This window comes from Mobula birostris, chromosome 20, assembly GCF_030028105.1.
Source record: "Mobula birostris isolate sMobBir1 chromosome 20, sMobBir1.hap1, whole genome shotgun sequence".
Classification (NCBI taxonomy): domain Eukaryota; kingdom Metazoa; phylum Chordata; class Chondrichthyes; order Myliobatiformes; family Myliobatidae; genus Mobula; species Mobula birostris.
The window spans coordinates 64604723-64623434 of NC_092389.1; the positions used below are offsets into that span (position 1 = coordinate 64604723).

Here is an 18712-nt window from a genome sequence, read left to right on the forward strand (position 1 = left end):
AGGACAGGCACCTTTACAGAATACATAAACCAGCTGGGTTTATAGAAGAAGGGCTAAAAACAAGAACGGAAGAAATTATATTGACATGACTTAGAATTGCCCAGTCTGTGCTTAATTATGCCTTGTATCTAATTGGAAAACATCATTCTGTGTCGTGTACATTTTATCATTATGAAACTGGTAAACACATACTATTTCAGTGTGAAGCAGATATGGCTGAAAAAAATCAAATGCAGTCTTCAGTACAATCTTTTGGTGGGGTTGGTGGTTTTCAGATAAAAACTTTATTAAGTTCAGGGACTGACTTTAAATTAATTCACAGTATTGAACCGGCAAAGGCCTATAATAACGGTAATGTCACAATTATATCGGGGACATCAATATGCAAAGGATTGGGAAAATCAGGTTGTTGTTCGATCACGATAGGGCATTTGTTGAATGCCTACGAGATGGATTTTTAAAGCAGATTGTGTTTGGGCCTACTTGTGACAAAGGCCATTTTGGATTGGGTGTTGTGTAATAACCCTGATCTTATTTGGGAGCTGAAAGTAAAGGAACCGTTCGGAGGCAGTGATTATAATATAATTGAATTCGTTCTGCAATTTGAGAGGGAGAAGCCTAAGTCACATGTATCGGTCTGGCAATGTAATGAAGGGAATTACGGAGGCATGAGAGAGGAATTTGCCCAGGTGAATTGGAGAAGGATACTGTGGGGATGATGGCTGAACAGAGGTGGCGGACGTATCTGGGAATAGTTTACAAGGCGCAGGAGAGACATGTCCGACAGAAGAATCTCTCAAATGGCAGGGTTAGTAATTGGTGGCTGACAAGGGAAGTTCAGGACTATGTATTACCAAAGGAAATGGCATATAATGGCAGGATACTGGGTAGTGTGGAGGCGCAGAGGGATTTGGGTGTTCATGTCCACAGGTCACTGAAAGTTGCCTCACAGGTGGATAGGGTAGTTAGGAAAGCTTATGGGGTGTTAGCTTTCATAAGACGAGGGATAGAGTTTAAAAGTCGCGATGTAATGATGCAGCTCTATAAAACTCTGGTTAGGCCACACTTGGAGTACTGTGTCCAGTTCTGGTCGCCTCACTATAGGACGGATGTGGAAGCATTGGAAAGGGTATAGAGGAGATTTACCAGGATGCTGCCTGGTTTAGAAAGTATGCATTATGATCAGAGATTAAGGGAACTAGGGCTTTACTCTTTGGAGAGAAGGAGGATGAGAGGAGACATGATAGAGGTGTACAAGGTAATAAGGGGAATTGATAGAGTGGATAGCCAGTGCCTCTTCCCCAGGGCACCACTGCTCAATACAAGAGGACATGGCTTTAAGGTAAGGGATGGGAAGTTCAAGGGGGATATTAGAGGAAGATTTTTTACTCGGAGAGTGGTTGGTGCGTGGAATGCACTGCCTGAGTCAGTGGTGGTAGCAGATACACTCGTGGAGTTTAAGAGACGACTAGACAGGTATATGGAGGTATTTAAGGTGGCGGTTTATATGGGATGCAGGGTTTGAGGGTCAGCACAACATTGTGGGCTGAAGGGCCTGTACTGTGGTGTACTATGCTATGTTCTGTATAAGGTAGAAAAGGTGAGCAGGATGTTGGATTATTGAAATGCCCATAAAATCCAACAAAAGGCAACGAAAAAAGCCATAAGAATGTTAAAGATGAAATATGAGGGCAAACTAGCCAATAATATAAATCAGGATACTAAAAGTTTAGTTTTCAGTTACATGAAGAGTGAAAGGGAGATGAGAGTTGATATTGGACAATTGGAAAATGATGCTGGTGAGGTAGTGATGGGGATAAAGAAATGGCAGATGAACTTAATAAACACTTTGCATCAGTTTTCACTGTCTTTTCCTGTCAGCACCGCCCCACTTGTCCTATTTAACCTGTCCAATGCGGGTGGACTTTAGGACCCGGGGGAGCTGAGGACCCGCCGCCCGCGGCTGCTGCTGAATCTGCGGTGTTTCTGTTCCGTTGTTGGACGCGGTGAACGAGTTAAAATTGACGGATCGACAATTCTCATCTCGTGTTTATTTCACTCTCCGCACATTTATATTTACAGGGACTTTACTCCTGACGCCGGTCCCGGGACCCGATCCGTTTACAGACCCGGAGCGGAACCGGAGCAGATTCTCAGCCACTGGTTTTCATCCCAGGTCGCGAAGAAAGGATAAAGTTTCCCCGTGAATTTATTCCCAGTGAAGGTGTGGAGATGGGACTTGGTCTCTGCGTTGTAAAATGAAACTGTCCCGGACTGGTAACTGAGATAAACTCCCACCCTCCCGGGGATGGGACCGGCAGCGAGACGGGACGCGGGGGAGGGGAGACCAATGATCACGTCATAATTCCGATGTAACACGTCATACACCCGCCCGATGACCCAGAATCCGGTCTCCGGACTCAGACTGACCCGTCCCTTCCTCTCCACAGACTCTGCGGCGACTCCCAGACGCCAGATCCGATTCCCCGTCACCTCCACCTCCCAGTAATGTCTCCCCGATGTGAATCCCTCCGACCCCAGCACACAAGGCCAGAATGTGAATCTCTTCCCGGTGTCAGGGAGATTCCTCCGGGTCCGGGTCAGTCTCACACTCTTCCGATCCTCAGACACCTGGAGACACGGATGCGCCGTTTCCACATCCAGGGTGACAGAGACTGGGGGGAGAAGCAGAGAATTAGAGAGTCCCCGGGGATCGGGGGGAGACTCGGGCAGCGCGGTCCCGGGGATCGGGAGGAGACTCGGGCAGCGCGGCCCCGGGGATCGTGGGGAGACTCGGGCAGCGCGGCCCTGGGGATCGGGGGGAGACTCGGGCAGCGCGGCCCCGGGGATCGGGAGGAGACTCGGGCAGCGCGGCCCCGGGGATCGGGAGGAGACTCGGGCAGCGCGGCCCCGGGGATCGGGGGGGAGACTCGGGCAGCGCGGCCCCGGGGATCGGGGGGAGACTCGGGCAGCGCGACCCCGGGGATCGGGGGGAGACTCGGGCATCGCGGCCCCGGAGATCGGGGGGAGACTCAGGCAGCGCGACCCCGGGGATCGGGGAAAGGCCGCTAGGCCTCAGGCGCAGTCGGGTGGCCGACACGAACCTTTCCCGTTGTTTGACCGAACGAAACCGGGTGGACAACTAATATCTCCCCAAGGGTTTCCACTGGACGGAGAGCAGAGATTTCCCGATCAGACAGACGCAAAATGCTGGAGGAACCGAGCGGGTCAGGCAGCGTGTGTGGAGAGAGATGGACAGTCTACGGTTCAGGTCGACAGCTTCCCTCAAGGATAGAAATAGACAGCAAACGAGTGCGGGAGATGGGTGGATTAAGATGGGAAAGGGGTGAGTGAATAGATTTAAACTGGAGGTCACGGAGGCCCATCGGCCCAACTCGTTTGTGCTGACCAACTTGCTCTAGTGAGCTAGTCCCATTTGCCCATTATTCTTTTCACCTTTTCTTATCCACGGCCCTGCCAAGATGTGTTTTAAAACATTCTCCCTGTACCCATCTCTACAGTTGATCAAGGGCCCGGTGTAAACAGAGATAACCCTCTTCCCTGTCCATTGTACCATGAATTTTAGTGCCATTAACAAACCTACTAACTATGTCACCGACATTATCATCCAAATCATTAATAGGAATGACAAACAACCCCGGCCTCAGCACTGACCTCTGCAGGTCACAGGCCTCCAGTCCCCTGTGTTTAAGAGACACTTGGACAGATACCTCAATAGGCAAGGCACAGAAGGAGACTGACCTAATGCTGGCCAATGCGATGAATGTAGATGGGTAAATAGGTCAGCACAGATGTGATGGGTCGAAGGGCACATTTCTATGCTGTACGGCGATGGTTCTGTGAACTGAATGGATAAGAACCCCCAAACCCCGCTCTCCCTTCGGGTGCTGAGAATTTCAAACAGACAGTGACCCCTGACCCTTGACTCCTCAGACAGGGGAAACATCCTCCCTGTATCCTGCCTGTTGACCCCAGTAGAATTTTTTGTTTCCCTGAGATCTCCTCTATTTCTTCTAAACAGGGAACAGGGAAAATGGAACATAGAACAGTACAGCACAGGTACAGATCCTTCATTCAATGTTAACATTCATTTGTGAGTGTGAAGTGGGGGAGTGTGGGAGTGTGAAGGTTCGAGACAGTAAAGGAGGTGATAATGGGAACCAGCAGTGGAGAGATAAATGTCAGATTGAACCAGAACCAGGTGGGGGAGGGGTGGAGAGCCTGCCGGTGAACTGTGCGTGTAGACGTAACGAGAAGCTGGCGGGGACAAAGATGGAGATGAGGACCTCTTTGTCCCCTTTCCCACAACCCCATCGACCGCTGCCCCTCATTTGGATGGGGGAGAATTTGCAGGGACCCTTAAACAACACAGGTCCTGTTGCAGGATTTCAGCCTGAACCATCAACAGTTCACTCTTTTCCATAGATGCTTCCTTGCCTGCTGAGTTCCTCCAGCATTTTGTGTGTGTGGCTTCACCTTAAATATAGTCAATGAAATATATTCCCTGCGGCAGATTCACTATCCTGTGGATAAAGGAATTCCTCCTCATCTCTGTTCTAAATGGACACCCTCTAGTCGGAGGCTGTGCCTTGTGTTCTCGACCCAGCCACTATAGGAAACATCCTTCCAATATCCACTCTCTCCGGGTAGGTGTCAGTGAGATCAGGCCAAGACCCTTCATCAGGACCTGTGTTGCTTGGATTACCAGCATCTGCAGATTTTCTCATGTTTGATTTTTAAAGCAGAAGTTGATATGTAAACTTCTTGATTAGTCAGGGTGACAAATGTTAATGGGGAGGAGGCGGGAGAGTAGAGTTGAGAGGGATAATAAATCAGCCATTCTTCTAAACTCCCATGAGTCCAGCCCAAAACCATCAAACACTCCTCATATGTCAACTCTTTCATTCCCAAAATCATTCTTGTGAACCTCCTGGACCCTTTCCAATGCCAGCACATCTTTTCCGATATAAGGGACCCAAAACTGCTCACAATACTCTGAGTGTGGTCTGACCAATGCCTTATAAACACTCAGAATGACATCCTATTCGAATCCTCTCGAAATGAATGCTAATGTTGAGCTTGCTGAGCTTAACACTGACTCAAACTGCAATTAACCATCAGGGAATCCTGCACCAGGACACCCAAGTCCCTTCTGCACCTCTGATTTTTTGAATTTTCTCACTGTTTACAAAATCGTCTATGCCTTTATTCCGCCTGCCAAATTGCATGCATGACTTCGCTACTCGATAATCCATCTATCACATCTTTGTCCATTTTCGAATCTGTCTCTGTCCTTCCCCAGACTCTGAGCTTCTGCACCACTACCTTCCCCTTCACCTAACTTCATATCATCTGCAAACTTGGCCACAAAGGCAACAATTCTGTCATCCAAATCATTCTTTGTCTATGTCGGCTTTGTGTTCCTCGAAGAATTCCAGCAGATTTGTCGGGCAAGATTTCCCCTTCAGGGAAGACACGCTGTCTTTGCCCTATTTTATCATGTGCCTCCATGTACCCAAAAGCAGTTCCATTAATACTGGACTCCAGCATCTTTCCAAGCACACCACATCCAGACTAACACACCTGTAATTTTCTTTCCTCAGCTGCTCTGCCTTCTTAAAGAGTGAAGTGACCTTTGCAATTTCCAGTCGTCTTGAATGTCCAATTATCTAGTGATCCCTGAAAGATCATTATAAATGCCCCCATATTCTCTTCAGCTAACTCTTTCCGAACACTGGGGTGTAGTCCATCTGGTCCAGGTACCCTCAGACCGTCAATCTTCCCACGCACTTTCTCCTCAGTAACATCAACAACACTCAATTCTGTCCCCAGACAGTCTCACATTTCTGACATACAGCTGGTATCTTCCACAGTGAGGATTGACACAAAATATTAAATAAGTACTTCGACAATGTATTTTGTCACATGTCTCCTCTCCAGTGTCACTTTCTTGGGGTCCAATATCCACTCTTGCCTCTCTTTTACTCTTTAGAGTTTTGTGTCCTCTTGAGTATTGTAGGCAAGCTTTCCCTCATATCTCATTTTCTCTCCTTCGGGCTTTGTAATTGCTTTCTGTTGATTATCAAAATCTCCTCAATACTTCAACATCCTGCTAATTTTTGCTCTATTGTATGCCCTCTCTTTCACTTTTATGCTGTCTTTGACTTCCCTTGTTAAACAAGGTTGCCTCATTCTCCGTGGATAACACTCCTCCGTATTTGGGATTTATCTATCCAAATTGCCCCCAGAAATTCCAGTCTTTGTTGTTCTGCAATCATCCCTGCTGGTGTCCCCTCCCACTCTACTTTGGTCAGCTCCTCCCTCATGCCTCTGTAACTAACTTTACTCCACTCTAATACCGATACATCTGACTTTATCTCCCTCTCAAACACCAGGGTGAATTCTATCATTTTATGATCACTGCTTCCTAAAGTTTCTTTTCCCTTAGTCTCCCAAATCATATCTGGTTCACTATACAAATCCCACTCTAGAATTGCCTTTCTCCCATTGGGCTCAACCACAAGCAGTTCAAAAAAGCCATCTTGGGGACTTTCTACAAATTCCCTCTCTTGGGATGCAGCACCAACATGATCTTCCCAATCTACCTCCTTGTTGAAATCCCCCATTCCGACTGTCACACTGCATTTTTTTTCCATTTCCTAGTGTAATTTGTATCCCATTTCGATCCTGGCTACTATTTAGAGGCCTGTATATAATTACCATCAGGGTGTTTTTACCCTTGTAGTTTCTTAACTCTACCCACAATGACTCAACATCTTCCCATCCTATGTCACCTCTCTCTAAGGATTTCATTTCATTTTTTACAACAGAGCCTCCCCAGCCCCTCTGCCTACCTGCCTGTCCTTTGAACACAAGGTGTATCCTTGGATGTTGGGCTTCAACCAGCATCTCCTTTCAGCCGCAACTCAGTGACGTCAACAACGTTATACCTGCCAATCTCTACCTGTGCTACAACATCATCTACCTTATTCCGTATGCTGGAGCATTCAAATATAACACCTTCAGTCCTGTATTCATCAGCCTATTCGACACTGTCCACATGAGCTTAAGCAAGATCTATGATATCAATGATAGACCACAGTTCGGGTATTGTCTGCATTTCCACGTCCCCGAATATAGTGAAACATAGAAACACAGAAAACATAGACACAATATAGGCCCTTCGGCCCACAAAGCTGTGTTGAACATGTCCCTACCTTAGAACTACCTAGGCCTTACCCATGGCCCTCTATTTTTATAAGCTCCATGTAGCCATTCATGAGTTTCTTAAAAGACCCTGTCGTTTCCACCTGCAGCACCACCACCAGCAGCCCGTTCCGCGCACTCACCATTCTCTGCATAAAAAACATACCTCCGACATCTCTGTATCTCCTTCCAAGCACCTTCAAACTATGCCCTCTCATGCTAGCCATTTCAGCCCTGGGAAAAAGCCTCTGACTGTCCACACGATCAATGCCTCTCATCATTTTGTACACCTCTATCAGGTCACCTCTCATCCTCCGTCGTTCCACGGAGAAAAGGCCGAGTTCACTCAACCTATTCTCATAAGGCATACCCCCCCCCAAAAAAAACAGGCAACATCCTTGTAAATCTCCTCTGCACCCTTTCCATGGTTTCCACGTCCTTCCTGTAGTTGTAGTGAGGTGACCAGAATTGAGCACAGTACTCCAAGTGGGCTGACCAGGGTCTTATATACGTGCAACATTACCTCTCGGCTCTTAAACTCAATCCCACGATTGATGAAGGTCAATGCACCGTACGCCTTCTTAACCATAGAGTCAACCCGTGTAGGATGTCATTACACTGGACAGGAAGGTTCAGGAGGATGTTACCAGGACTGGGGGGGTTTGGATTAAAAGTAGAGAGTGTTTAAGCTTGGGCTATTTAGCTGTAGTGTAGGATGTTGATTGTTGATCCCTTATCGAGGTAAATACATTCACAACGAGTTGAGATAAAGTGAGTCTTTTTCTGAGAAATGGGAGTACAGAACCAGAGGGCTCAGATTGAAAGTGAGGGGGGAAGTTTTCATGAGGGATCTATGGGGTAACATTCTCACAGAGAGGGAGGTGGGCAGGTGGAATCTGCTGCCAGATGCTGTAGAAACAGGTAAAATTAAAATATTTTAAGATGAACTTACACAGGTACATAGATAGGAAGTGGTTAGAGGGATATGGGGCAAACACACACAAGGGGGACATGCTCAAGAAGACATCTCAGTCTTGCAGATGCATGAAGTGGTTCGTGGGTTCAAACCCTCCCAGATCATCCTGAGGAATCTCACCCCGGAGTCTGTCTGTGAACTGTTGATGTGACGTCGCATCAGGGGGCAGCTCAGTGCACAGAACAGACTGGGTAAGGACGGCAGATTTCATTCCTAAGTCGGAACGTGGGCCTATTTCTTTGACCATGTGTCACACTCAGATATTATGTGTGTGTGTGTGTGTGTGTGTGTGTTGATTGTGGTAAAGATCATTGTGTTTGTGTGTACACATTGAAGGAGAGTGTACACATTGAAGGAGAGTGTACACATTGAAGTATTTGTATGTCACAGTGTGTCATCACATGTCTGGTGTGTGCTGACAATGTGTGACATGTATGAGTTGTTTAAATAAATAAATTACCGTGTCTGAAGAGAATAGTTTCCAGGTTACTGAAGGAAATATCAACGTACATTGCTGCGTCTCTGACTACAATCTGCCAATCCTTCCTGTGTATGTGTGTGTCGGGCTGTTTTGCCAGTCTGGTTATGCTGTGTGTGCTTCTCCTGAGATGAAATCCTGAATGATGTCAATGCTGGCTGGGTTGTCTGGGCTCATTCTCACAATGCTTCAATGTTGTGGTCTGATAACCATAAGCTCATAAGATATAGGAGCAGAATTTGGCCATTTGGCCCACTGTGACTGCTCCACCATTCAATCATGGCTGATCCTTTTCTTCTCCTCCTCAGCCCCACTTGCCAGCCTTCTCGCCACAACCTCTGATACTGTGTGCAATCTAGAATCTGTCAAGCTCGGCCTTAAATATGCCCAACGACCTGGCCTCCACAGCTGCCTGTGGTAACAAGTTCTGCAAATTCACCACCTCTGGCTGAAGAAATTTCTCTGCATCTCTGTTTTTAAATAAGACGCCCCTGTATCTTGAGGCTGTGCCCTCTTGTCCCAGACTCCCCCACTATGGGAAACATCCTTCCCACATCTACTCTGTCTTGGCCTTTCAACATTCAAAATGTTTCAATGAGATTCCCCCATCATCTATCTAAATTTCAGCGAGTACAGTCACAGAGCTATCAAACGTTTCAAGTCTGATAACCCTTTCATTCCCGGAATCATCCTTGTGAACCTCCTCTGAACCCTCTACGATGCCAGCACATCTTTTCTTAGATGAGGAGCCCAAAACTGTTCACAATACTCAAGGTAATGCCTCACCATTGCCTTATAAACCCTCAGCATCACATCCCTGCTCCTGTATACTAAACTCCTGGAACTGAATGCTAACATTGCATTTACCTTCCTCACAACTGACTCTACCTGCAAGTTAACCTTCAGGGTGCTCTGCAGAAGGACCCCCACATCCATCTGCATCTCAGATTTTTGAATTGTGTCCCCATTTTAAATAATCTGCGTATTATGTCTCCTACCACAATGCATGACCATGAATTTCCCAGCATTGTGTATCATTTGCCACTTTCTTGCCGAGTCTCCTCATCCAAGTCCTTTGAAGCCTACCTGTTTTCTCAACAGTACCGGCCCCTCCACCAATCTTAGTATATGCCAACTTGTCCTATCTTGTCCAGTATCATCAAGTATTCCATAACCTCATACTTAACAATTGACACGAATGTCTTCCCAACCACAGAGGTGAGGCTAACTGGTGTATAACTTCATTTCTGCTGCCTTCTTCATGACTAAGAGTTGGGTGACATTTGTAATTTCCGGTCCTCCAGCACCATACCAGAGTCCAATGATTTTTGAAAGATCATTTCAAATGCCTCCACAATGTCTACCGCTACCTCTTTCAGAACACTAGGGTGCAGTTCATCTGGTCTGAGTGACTTATGTACCTTTTTGAGCACCTTCTCCCTTGTAACAGTAACTGCACTCACTTCTCTTCCCTCACACTCTTCAACACCTGACACAGTGCCAGTGTCTTCCACAGTGAAGACTGATGAAAATACTCATTTGGTTCATCTGCCATCTCTTTTTCCCCTGTTATTATATATCCAGCCTCATTTTCTAGTGGTCCTATATCCACTCTCATCTCTATTTTATTTCCTCGCAATACTTGAAAATCAATTTGATATTGTTTGTTTGTTTGACCTGCTGCGTTCGCCAGGAACTTTGATGTGTGCTGCTTGATATTGTTTGCTTACTTGTTTTATAAAGACAGGTGTGAAAAAGGGCCTGAAGGATCATTGGAAACCCAAGTCACCCCAACAACAAACTGTACCAGTCGCTACCATACAGGAACTGGTACCACAGCATAAAAGCCAGAACCAACAGGGTCCGGGGACAGCTTCTTCCACCAGGCTATCAGACTGATTAACTCGTGCTGAGACAACTGTATTTCTATGTTATATTGACTAGAATGTTATACATATTATTTATCATAAATTACTATAAACTGCACATTTAGACGGAAGATTTTTACTGCTTGTTTATAGAAAGGATGTAAGTAATAAAGCCAATTCAATTCAATTCAATATCATATTTCATTTTTCCCCTCCCAATCATCTTTTCAGTTCCTCTCTGTAGGTATTTAAAAGCCTCCCAATTATAAGACCAGAAGACAAAGGAGCAGAAGTTGGCCATTTGGCCCATCGAGTCGTTCCGCCATTTTATCATGAGCTGATCCATTCTCCCATTTAGTCCCACTCCCCCATCTTCTCACCATAACTTTTGATGCCCTGGCTACTCAGATACCTATCAATCTCTGCCTTAAATACACCCAATGACTAGGCCTCCACTGCTGCCCTTGGCAACAAATTCCACAGATTAACCACCCTCTGACTCAAAAAAAATTCTTCGCATTTCTGTTCTGAATGGGCACCCTTCAATCCTTAATTCATGCCCTCTCGTACTAGACTCCCCCATCATGGGAAACAACTTTTCCACATCCACTCTGTCCATGCCTTTCAACATTCAAAATGTTTCTATGAGGTCTCCCCTCATTCTTCTAAACTCCAAGGAATACAGTCCAAGAGCGGAAAAACGTTCCTCATATGTTAACCTTCTCATTCCTGGAATCATTCTAGTGAATCTTCTCTGTACCCTCTCCAACGTCAGCACATCCTTTCTTAAATAAGGAGACCAAAACTGCCCACAGTACTCTAAGTGAGGTCTCACCAGCGCCTTATAGAGCCTCAACATCACATGCCTGCTCCTATACTCTATTCCTCTAGAAATGAATGCCAACATTGCATTCGCCTTCTTCACTACTGACTCAACCTGGAGGTTAACCTTAAGGGTATCCTGTACGAGGACTCCCAATTCCCGTTGCATCTCAGAACTTTGAATTCTTTCCCCATTTATATAATAGTCTGCCCGTTTATTTTTTCTCTGTCAAAGTGCATAACCATACACCTTTCAACATTATACTTTATTTGCCACTTCTCTGCCCATTCTTCCAATCTATCCAAGTCTCTCTGCAGACTCTCTATTTCCTCAGCACTACCGGCCCCTCCACCTATCTTCGTATTGTCAGCAAACTTAGCCACAAAGCCATCCATTCCATAATCCAAATCATTGCACCCCCAACACTGATCCCTGCGGAACACCACGTAACCGGCAGCCAACCAGAATAGGATCCCTTTATTCCCACTCTCTGTTTCCTGCCAATCAGCCAACGCTCTATCCACGTATGTAACTTTCCCGTAATTCCATGGGCTCTTATCTTGTTAAGTAGCCTCATGTGTGGCACCTTGTCAAAGGCCTTCTGAAAATCCAAATATACAACATCCACTGCATCTCCCTTGTCTAGCCTACTGGTAATTTCCTAAAAAATTGTAATAGGTTTGTCAGGCAGGATTTTCCTTGAAGGAATCCATGCTGAGTTCTGCCTATCTTGTCATATGCCTCCAGGTACTCTGTAACCTCATCCTTGACAATCGACTCCAACAACTTCCCAACCACCCATGTCAATTCTCTGTCTTCCTATTAATTTTCACTTTGTTGTATGCCCACTCTTTTGCATTTACATCAGCATTATCAGCCACGATTGTACTATTTTGCCATTTGAGTATTTATTTATTTTTGGAATATATCTATCCTTCACCTTCCTCATTTTCCCAGAATCTGACATCATTTCTGCTCTGCTGTCATTCCGGACAACATCTCCCCCCAATTTACTTTGGCCGGCTCCTCTTTCAGACCACTGTAATTTCTTTTACTCCTCTGGAATATTACAACGTCAGACTTCACTTTTTCCTTATCTGAACTCAGTCATGTTGTGAGCACGGCCTCCTCGGGTTTTTTTTTTCTCTAAGATATCACCTCCGGTTCAATACATAACACGCAATCCAGTAGAGCTGTTCCCCAAATTGGCTCAATGACAAACTGCTCTAAAAAGTTATCACATGGCATTCAACAAATTCACTCTCTTGAGATCCATTACCAACCTAATTTTCCCAATTGACCTGCTTGTTGAAATCTCCCATGACTATCATAACATTGTCTGTTTCATTGGCCTTCTCTATTTCCAGTTGTAATCGGTGGTCCACATCCAGCTACTGTTGGGATCCTGTATGTGACTGTCATCAGTGTCATTTTCACTTCTGAATTTCCTTCACTCAACCCACAAGGAATCAACATCTTCCAATCCTATGTCACATCTTTCTATTGATTTACCAGGAGAGCCATGTCACCCCCTCTGCCTACCTTCCTATACCACCGATACAATGTGTAACGTTGGACATTCATCACCCAACTACAACCATCCTTCAGCCATGATTCCCTGATGGCCACAACATCATACCTGACAATCTGTAATAGTGCAACAAGATCATTCACCTTATTTCTCACACTCCATGCATTGAGATATAACACTTTGTATAGTGTATCTGCGACCCTTTCAATTCTGCATCCCTAATGCACTGATACTCACCCTGCTGGCTGCAATTTTGTCCTTGTACCTGTCCGCCCTATCTGACAGTCTGACTGCATGATATCTTTGCATTTTTACCATCAGTCCTGTCGCTTCACTCGTTCCCAACCCTACCCCCTACAACCAAATTACAGACGATTCTCACTTCAAATTGGAACTTAATTAAACAAGGAGAAATGAATCTTTGTAAGTTTTACCTCGATTAACGGCATCAAGTGTTTCACTCAGCACTGTGTTCAACAAATAGGGGTAATCGAATTTTTCAAACGGTTGGGCCTCATCTGTCACTGACAATTCCTGGACATCATCATTAATCCTGTAAATATTAAATTACTTGTTATAAACTGCCAGTTTGAACTATACCGATTTTCAATAAAGAGTATGTCCTACCTCCTGTTCCGACGAGCCTCCTCCTGAAATAAATCAAACATAAATCTGATTAGACTTGGACTTACTGTCCACATCATGAATTTCATCCAAGTCATGACAAGGTGTTGAAAATTCCCACTCCCACAGTAATTCACAAACACAACCAATACAGAACCACTGCTTAAATTACAGGGAAAGTTCCTGAATGTCAGACCATTACTGAGAGGATGAAACTTACAAGGAAGACAGGACAGGCTGTGTATTTTCATCTGGATAGACATTAGTGTGATAAGATGTAGGAATTTAAGATCAATGATGGATTTAATTGTGTGCAGGGGTGAGGGATGTACCTCTATTTATGGGAAGAATTGTGGAAGATGTTCAGATGGATTTTAATAAATATCATAAGAAATTTAGTGAAGAGGAACTCGCTACCACAGGAGTGGTTGAAGTGGAACAGCAGAGATTGAATGTAATGGGAAAACTGTATTGTATCATTTCTTAATGCATGCATTACTAAATGAAAATGAAAGGACTGCGTGTCTTCATAATCTAAAAAAAAAAACTGGATAAACACGTGAGGGACCATGGAGTTCAGGGCACTGTTGCTGGGTGTGGGAAGAGAATTCTGAAGCAGGGAAATTGTTAGAGGATGACAGACCGAATGGCCTGTTTATGATGGAGACCGGATGAGATGTACCCCCGGCCACTGTGGGCGGGCGAGGGAGAAGATTGCTGAGCCTCTGGCGATGATCTTTGCATCATCAATGGGGACGGCAGATGTTCTGGAGGATGGGAGGGTTACAGATGCTGTTCCCTTATTCAAGAAAGGGAGTAGAGATAGCCCAGAAAATTATAGACCAGTGAGTCAACTTCAGTGGTTGTTAATTTGATGGAGAAGATCCTGAGAGGCAGGATTTGTCAAAGGCAGTTCGTGCCTTACGACCCTGATTGAATTTTTTGAGGATGTGACAAAACATATTGATGAAGATAGAACAGCAGATGTAGTGTAAATGGATTTCAGCAAGGGATCCAATGGGACATTGATTTGTGCAACCAGAATTGGCTTGCCCACAGAAGGCAAAGAGTGGTTGTAGACAGGTCATATTCTGCATGGAGGTCGGTGACCAGTGGTGTGCCTCAGAAATCTGTTCTGGGACCCCTTCTCTTGTGATTTTTATAAGTGACCTGGATGAGGAAATGGAGGGATGGGTTAGTAAATTTGCTGATGACACAACTTGGGGGTGTTGTGGATAGTGTGGAGGTCTGTCAGAGTTTACAGCGTGACAGTGATAGGATGCAAATCTGGGCTGAGAAGTGGCAGTTTGGAGTTCAAACCAGATAATGGTGAAATATGATGGCAGACTTTGGTATTAATGGTAAAACTCTTGGCAGTGTGGAGGATCAGAGGGATTTTGGGGTCCGAGTCCAAAGGACACTCAAATCTGCTACACAGTTGACTCTGTGGTTAAGAAGGGGTTCGGTGCATTGACCTTCATCAACCACGGGACTGAGTTTAGGAGCCGAGAGGTAATCTCACAGCTATGTAAGAGCCTGTTCAGACCCCACTTGGAGTGCTGTGCTCAGTTCTGGTCGCCTCACGACTGGAAGGATGTGGAAACCATAGAAGGGGTGCAGAGGAGATTTACAAAGATGTTGCCTGGATTGGGGAGCATGCCTTATGAGAATAGGTTGAGTGAACTTGGTCATTTCTCCTTGGAGCGACGGAGGATGAGAGGTGACCTGATAGAGGTGTATCAGATGATGAGAGGCATTGATCAGAGTCAGAGGCTTTTTCCCAGGGCTGAAATGGCTAGCACGAGAGGACACAGTTTTAAGGTGCTTGGAAGTATGTACAGAGGAGATGTCAGGGGTAATATTTTTACGCAGAGAGTGCTGAATGTGTGGAATGGGCTGCCGACAATGGTAGTGGATGCCAGTACGATGGGGTCTTTTAAGAGACTCCTGGATAGGCACATGGAGCTCAGAAAGATAGAGGGCTATGGGTAAAACTAGGTAATTCCTAAAGTAAGGACATGTTGGACTGAAGGGCCTGTATTGTGCTGTAGGTTTCAATGTTTATATTTCTACGTCTCTAATGTGAAACTTATGTGAAAAATTAAAGAAACATTGAAAGTTTCCCTAACCTGATGAAAACCAGATATAGAGGATAAGTCTGATGTGTGGGTCACATTCTATGTTTTCACGGATTGACAGAGAGACCCTCACACCCACCGCACCAAACACACTCACAGCCTGTGACTGGAACTGGGTGCTAATGGGAGATTTAGAGGATATTTAACGTGATAAGTAAGGACACAATCAGCAGCTCTGTGTTATGATCAGAATAAATTATTTCAGAGAAGTTTGCATTCTGTGCTGGATGTACAGAAGTCGTGGAAGTCCAGTTTTGGGACAACAACAACCCTGAATAGATGCATCAATTGTCCAGTGAAAAACAGTTTACTGCCATTTATTAATGCTGTGTGTAGGAGCGACACATCTGTCTTCTGTCTTTGATAGCCCTGTCTGTATTGTTTTCTGTGTTACGTAATTGTTACGGTAACTAGTCACGTGTGTGGGGGCCTGGTAATAGTGAAGGGCATAAGTTACGTATTTGTGCTTTGTTCTGGGCAGTTTTGAGCTGAGGACGGACCAATATCGTATCGTTTGTTGACCGCTCCGTGGCTGATTAATTTATGATTAATTACGCTGATGTTTCATCGCTTCATGATTGTATCTTGCAGATGAAGGACTGAATACATATTTTCGACATTTTGGAACGTCGTTATTGGAGCGACTGGAGGGCTCGTCATACAATCATAACAATCTGTGTGACGTCACCAGCAGCGGCAATTGGTTTGTTAGAATTGGCCGCTGTGCTGTGTTTATTTCAAATATACCACTGTTCATTTAGTGCCCTTTGACAGAAACAAACTGAAATAAAATCCCTCACCTTCAGAAATATCACACTGTCTTTTTGATCCATCTGTTCCTTTAACCCAGTGATTTCCTCCTGAATTAACCTTATATGCTCTTGAATCTCACGAAGATTTTTCTCCATTGGATTGAGAATCCTCTTCTCTTCTTCCTTGAGATCCCTGAGTAAACTCTGCTCTTTCTCAGTGATAATCTGGCGCAGTTCAGCAAACTGGGATGTGACGTGGGACTGAAGGCTGTGTGACTGTTCCTGTCGAATGAAAGGTGAAGATGAATTTACTGTATGGTTATGTGTGTTTCTTTATGACATTAAGGAGACCATTCGGTCCATTAATGTCATGCTAGCTCTGAAACATTCCCATCAACCCCATTCACTTACGTTTTCCTGAAACCTATTCTCCCCATTGACCCATTAACTCCCACCTGATTCACATACACCCTCCCCCACCTTCACAGGGTTAATTGTATTTAACTATTCATGCAGCATGTCCGTGGAATGTGTCTGAAACTGTCGTAGTCACAGGGAGAACATGCAAACTCCACACAGACAGCACCAGAGGTCAGGATCGAACCCAGGTCACTGGAGCTGCGATACTCGGCTATTCTGCATTAAAGGGAGCAAAACTATACAGTAATATCAGAAATTCCACTCAGAAAGCCTCACCCGAACTCCGGAAATCTTCTCGTTCTGTTGCTGCTCCTTTTCCTGGAAGTCTGATTTCATTTTTGTGAGAGAGTCTAATGAAGAATTAAGCTGATCCTGGAAGTCAGAGAGAGAAGGAAATCGAAACAAAGATGGATCATAAGAAACAGGTGATCAAACCCGATCATCACACACAAAATGCTGGAGGAACTCAGTGAGTCAGGCAGCATCTATGCAGGGGAAATAAACACTCGACGTTTCGGGATGAGACCCTTCATTAGGACTGGGAAAGAATGGGGCAGAAGCCAGAATAAAACGGTTGGGGATGAGAACCAGCTGACAGGTGACGGGTGAGACAACGTGAGGGGGAACGTGGGGGAGGGTGATGAAGTGAGAAGCTGAGAGGGGACAGGTGGAAGAAGCAAAGAGCTGAAGAAGGATTCTGATACGAGATGAAAATCGGCCATGGAAGAAACGGGAGGATCTGGGGCTGTTTGGGGCCCTGAATGGTGACGAGTGAGGAGGTTAGGAGTCAGGTGTAGCACTTGTCCCGCTTCCAGGTGTCAGAGCCAGGAGGGAGATCAGTGGGGAGGAGCGAGTGGATAAGGGCGATACGGTCCGGGGAGCGATTCCTACAGAGAGCGGAGAGTTGTGGGGTGTGGGATGGGCTGTGGGATGGATAGATGCAGGAATCTCGTTGGAGACGGCGGAAGTTGCAGAGAATGATGTGTTGGTTATGGAGGCTCGTGTGATGGCATATAGGAGGAAGGAAATGTGTTAAGTATTACATTAACGTTAGTTTTTACCATATAGATTTTAACAGCTTCTTTAATCGGTTTGAAGCGGTGCTCTCTGTGTTCCTCCGCCACTGCACAGATCACACAGATCAGCGACTTGTCCGTTTCACAAAACAGCTTCAGTTCTTCCTCATGTTCCTCGCAGTAAAGTTTACTTTCCTTCCCTTTCGGATTCAGGTTTAGATTTCGAACTTTTTCAGCCAGATTTGCTAAGGCCCGATTGGCCCTGAGGGTGCGATCAGCAATCTCCTCTCTACATTCCGGACAGGAGTTTCTCTCCTCCCTTTCCCAACACCGTGTTATACAAGAGCGACAGAAGTTGTGTCCACACTCCAGGATAACCGGATCAGTGAAGAAATCCAGACATACAGGACAAATTACCTCCTCGGTTAAACTCTCGGCCGGTGCTTTCGAAGCCATGTTAACTCCCGGCACTTCCTGATTCAGAACGCTTCCGCTTTCGGGGAGCTGCCGATCCCCTGCAGCACCGCGATTGTCCACTACACGCGCTGCAGACGCGGGGGGTGAACATGGTTTTGCTGGATGTGTTCAGTGGAAATTCTGGCCATTTCTATGTTTAGTGTGGGATCAAAAACACATTAAACAGGCAACAGATAAGAAAACGCGGCCATGGACTGTCTAAGCCCGGCTACGAGCGGAGAAGGGTTGGCTATACGGACAGCAACCCCATCTCGTAAAAACCTCGTGCGACAAAAATGTCAACTGAATCTCCAAAGGCCCCATCGCTGCGATCCGGAGGACCTTCACATGGAAGACGATTGAAGTCGTGTGATCATCCTCGGATTGAGGATGAGGAGAAATT

The 18712-nt window shown here is 45.5% G+C and overlaps 1 pseudogene; it reads right to left on the bottom strand.

Annotated features, from left to right (window-relative positions):
• Positions 1–221: 221 nt before the first annotated feature.
• Positions 222–18326, bottom strand: LOC140185287 (zinc-binding protein A33-like; annotated as a pseudogene).
• Between the last annotated feature and the right edge of the window lie 386 nt (positions 18327–18712).